The sequence below is a fragment of the Herpailurus yagouaroundi genome, unplaced genomic scaffold (genome assembly GCF_014898765.1).
Source record: "Herpailurus yagouaroundi ecotype Mexico unplaced genomic scaffold, PumYag 198, whole genome shotgun sequence".
In the NCBI taxonomy this organism is placed as follows: domain Eukaryota; kingdom Metazoa; phylum Chordata; class Mammalia; order Carnivora; family Felidae; genus Herpailurus; species Herpailurus yagouaroundi.
Genome location: NW_024412429.1, coordinates 31,091,545 through 31,095,844, shown reverse-complemented (window position 1 = coordinate 31,095,844; position 4,300 = coordinate 31,091,545). Strand labels below are relative to the sequence as shown.

The following is a 4,300-nucleotide window of genomic DNA, read 5'->3' as shown; positions in this document are numbered from 1 at the left end:
ACAAGAATGTTTTTCTGTCAAGTGCCAGATAGCAAATATTTGACAACTGTATGGTCTCCGTTGCAACCCGACTCTGCCATTGTGGTGTGAAAGCAGCTGTAGACAATACAGAAGCAAGTGAGCCTGGCCCTGCTTCAATAAAACTTTATTTACAAAACAGGAGGTTGACCGCCTACTGCACAGCGATGAAAACAAGCTGTAACTACAGGCCATAACATAGACGAATTTCACAAACATACTGTTAAGTAAGAGAAGCCAGATACAAAAGAACACACAATGTGATCCCATTTATATGAGTCTGCCAAAATGGGCAAAAGAGGGCACCTGGGTGGCTCCGTGGGTTAAGCAACAGACTCTTGATTTCGTCTCTTGCCAGGATTTCACTGTTGGTGAGATCGAGCCCTGCAGTGGGTTCTGCGCTGACACCACAGGGTCTGCTTGGGATTCTCTCTTTCCCTCCCTCTCAAAATAAATACACTTAGCAAAAGTAAGCGATGATGTTAGAAGTCGGAATATAGTCGTTATCTTGGGAGAGTGGAAACTAGTTCAAGCAATGACCAGTAGTGATTAGTCTTCTGGACTGGGTTGCTCTATTACTGGATTTGAGACTCTGTTCGCTTTGTGAAAATTAATTGTACCGCATGCGTAACAATATTTACCTTTTTTTTTTTTTTCTGGCATAAGCTTTACTTCAGTGAAAAGTTTATACACAAAGTAGGTATTTCAGGGTCTCCCTGTAAGAGTCTGGGACAGTCGGGCGGAGATTTGGCCGGAAATCTATCCTAATCCAGCCCTGAAGAGGTAAGTGACCTGCGCAAGGTGACATTATCGGCAGAGCCGACACAGAGCGAGATCTTAGCCATTTTGGACGTGGGCTGAGTCAGTTCTGCAGAAAGAGAGGACACCGCACTTGTTCTTGAGAATGGACTCATAATTAGCTGAAGGAAGCCAACCTTACCCTCCGGACTTCAACCTGAAGTGGTTTTTGCACCTGAATATTCTCATCGGCTTCTGCCACCTGGGCAATATCCAGTTCAGGGCTTCAGGGACCAGCAGCATTTCTGGGAAACTGCCAGAAGGCTTTCAGAACTCAGCATGAGCACAGCAGCCAGCGTTCAAGGTGGACGATCTCTGCATTTTTTCCAGTGCCTGGTGGCTGCTTTTATAAGGGCACTGTGGTATAGCAGACATGACCTGAAGTTTGTGTTCAAACAGGTACAATTTCACATTCTGGTTTTATAGCTCAATGGCCAATTACTAAGCTTTACTCGGCCCTAATTTTTCTCATTTGCAAAAGAGGCATAGAATCATCCTTTCCACCCCCATGACAGGCAAAGGTATTTTTCCCTCTTTAAAAAAAAAAAAAAATACTGTTTATTTTTGAAGGAGAAAGAGAGAGAGAGACAGAGCGTGAGTGGGGGAGGGGCAGAGAGAGAAGGAGACACAGCACCCAAAATGGGCTCCAGGCTCTGAGCTGTCAGCACAAAGCCCGACGAGGGGCTCTAACAACACCAACCGTGAGATCATGACCTGAGCCAACGTTGGACATTTAACTGACTGAGCGGCCCAGGCGCCCCATCTTTTAAAATTCAGTATTCACCGAGCCATCATTTATGTACCGAGTGCTGTTAAGCCTTTTGCAAGGATTATCTCATTTAATCCTTGTCAGTGAGGAAGGTTCATTTATGATCCTCATTTTATACGTGAAGATACTAGGAATTAGAGAACTTTAGTGACCTGGTCACAGTCACGCAGTCAGTAAGAGGTAGAACAAATTTCCCACAGAGAAATTCTGACCGGGAGCCTAGCCCTTAACCACAATGACAATGTCTGGCATCTATCAATGTATCTGGTCCACGGACGGAATTTAATAATGTTAATTCCGCATTTCCTCTTTCCTCAAAGCACTATGAATGGGAACTGAGGCCTGGTCATCAGAAACTCTGGATTCTAGTGGCTTGGTAAATCACTTTTATTCCCTTACCAGTAGAATGAAGACATTGGATCAGGTAAATCTGACATGTTTCTTCTGGCCTGAACGAATTTGCGCTCTCTGAACGCTTGCTCCAAACAGAAAGTGACTTCGAAATGCTTTTATCTTAACTTTTATGATAATTTTGCATTTGCTTCCATAATCTGATTTTGCTTTGACATTTTGAAAGTAGATACTCAAAGATCTTCTAGCTGACCCTCTCTCCATTTCACAGACGTTTCACCTCCGTCGCCTCCCCCCCATGCTACGACTCCTGTTTGACGCTTTACTCCAGACACGCCTCCCCTGTGACAGCGCATTCCACGTGAGCACCCTGGAAGTGGCACTCTTGTCTTGCTTGAAAAGCAAGGGTTTTTGTTCATTTCTTCGGGCCTCTGTATCTGCACCATTCTATTAATCTCCGCAATGTGGATGCTTCTGATACAGAAGCTCTCCCCGGACCTAACAGGAGTCCCTAAAATGCCTCTGCCACTGAACAGGTGATTGTCATTAAAACAGTCATTGCACTTTCCACATCTTCCCAACTTGGCAGATAATGATGGATTTTCTACAAATTGAAAAGCGGCAATGGTCATGCCGTTAGTCGTGATGGACCTGAAAAAATAGAACTCTATCTCTGTGTGGGATGGGTTTTTTTTTAAAAAATATTTTTAATGTTCATTTATTTTTGAGAGAGGGAGAGAGACAGAGCATGAGAGGGGGGAGAGAGAGAGGGAGGCACAGAATCTGAAGTAGGTTCCAGGCTCTGAGCTGTCAGCACAGAGCCGGACGCGGGGCTGGAACTCACGGACTACGAGATCATGACCTGAGCCGAAGTTGGACGCTTAACCGACTGAGCCACCCAGGCGGCCCCGTATGGGATGATTTCTTATAAAAGCCAAGTTCAAACTTATGTATTCAGATGTGGAGAACATTGCACCAACAACTAGAGGGCAGGAATGGTAAACTCACAGGATAAACTAAGGGTTGGTTCATATCACTTATTTCCCTACATTTGCCTACATCTAAAACGCAATTAATATTTAAGGGAAAATGGGTTTTGTGTAAGTCATTTACAGAAATAAAAACAAAAGTTAATTTGAATAATAAGTCAGTATTTTCCTCTTGACACAGGATTAGCAGTTTCGTTATGTAACGTTTAAGATAAGTTGTAATTTATGGGATGTACATAGAAGCATTACATTAAAAAACAAATGCCATAAAAAAAAAAACACTGTTAATATTGGAAAATACAATAGCCGGCAATGTTGAAAGATTTAGGATTCCAGTAATAAGAGTTTAGAATTCCAAAACACAGAATAATTGTCATTTTTATTCCTTTGCTTAGTTTGGTTTTATTCCAAGAAGTTAGGAGACACGAAGCTAGACAGTATAGATGACAAGTCATGATGTGTATGTTTCCTGTGAGATAGGAAATGCTCTCAGACCTTGCACATGACTCCGCACAGTTTGCTTTTTGTTTTCAGTACATCCATATGCTTCTTTGTGCTTAGTTCTATGTATTGTGTCCAGATGAGACCGAGAGAAAACTGTAATAGGACAATGTGCTTGCAAAAGACAGTGTTCTTATAGGATCAATACAGATGCTTACCATGGAGTTATAAAGAGATATTCAGTATAAATAGTAAGACTGTTGTATCTTCACAAAAAAAACTCATAATTTTTTTAGTTCCCAAATGCTAATGATTTCACACACACACACACACACACACACACACACACGATTGGTTTTCAAGTAATTACAGATTTTTAAAAAAGCGATCTCTCAAAATCAGTTTTAATAACGAGTACATTTTCAGTTTGTGTTTCTGAGCTATTACCCATTTTGGTCATGTAGACCTTGTGAATTAATAATCCAGAATACTTTTTTTCAGCATTTTGACACTGATTCATCCTGCTTTTAATTTTTTTATTATTTTTTTAATGTTTATTTATTTTTGAGAGAGACAGAGACAGAATGCAAGTGGGTTAGGGGCAGAGAGAGAGGGAGACACAGAATCCGAAGCAGGCTCCAGGCTCCAAGCTGTCAACACTTAGCCCGACACGGGGCTCGAACTCACAAGCTGTGAGATCATGACCTGAGCTGAAGTCGGATGCTGAACCGACTGAGCCACCCAGGCGCCCCCATCCTGCTTTTTAAATCTGCCTATCTGGAAGCGCCATGAAAATTTCTTCTTGAAAACTGATTGGATTTAGTTTAGCTGTCAGATTCCATCCAGTGCCTCCAAAGGTGTGCTCCTATAGCTGCAAGAAAGGAAACAACATATATATACATATATATATATATATATATGCACGTGTGTGTGT

At 42.0% G+C, this 4,300-nt stretch overlaps 1 long non-coding RNA gene across 1 annotated transcript; it reads left to right on the top strand.

The window, feature by feature from the left end:
- Positions 1–670: 670 nt before the first annotated feature.
- Positions 671–2,341, top strand: LOC121013142 (uncharacterized). The gene is made up of 3 exons (XR_005782527.1): positions 671–1,215; positions 1,906–2,009; positions 2,208–2,341. It is a non-coding gene; the product is annotated as an uncharacterized LOC121013142 (long non-coding RNA).
- The last annotated feature ends 1,959 nt before the right edge of the window (positions 2,342–4,300 follow it).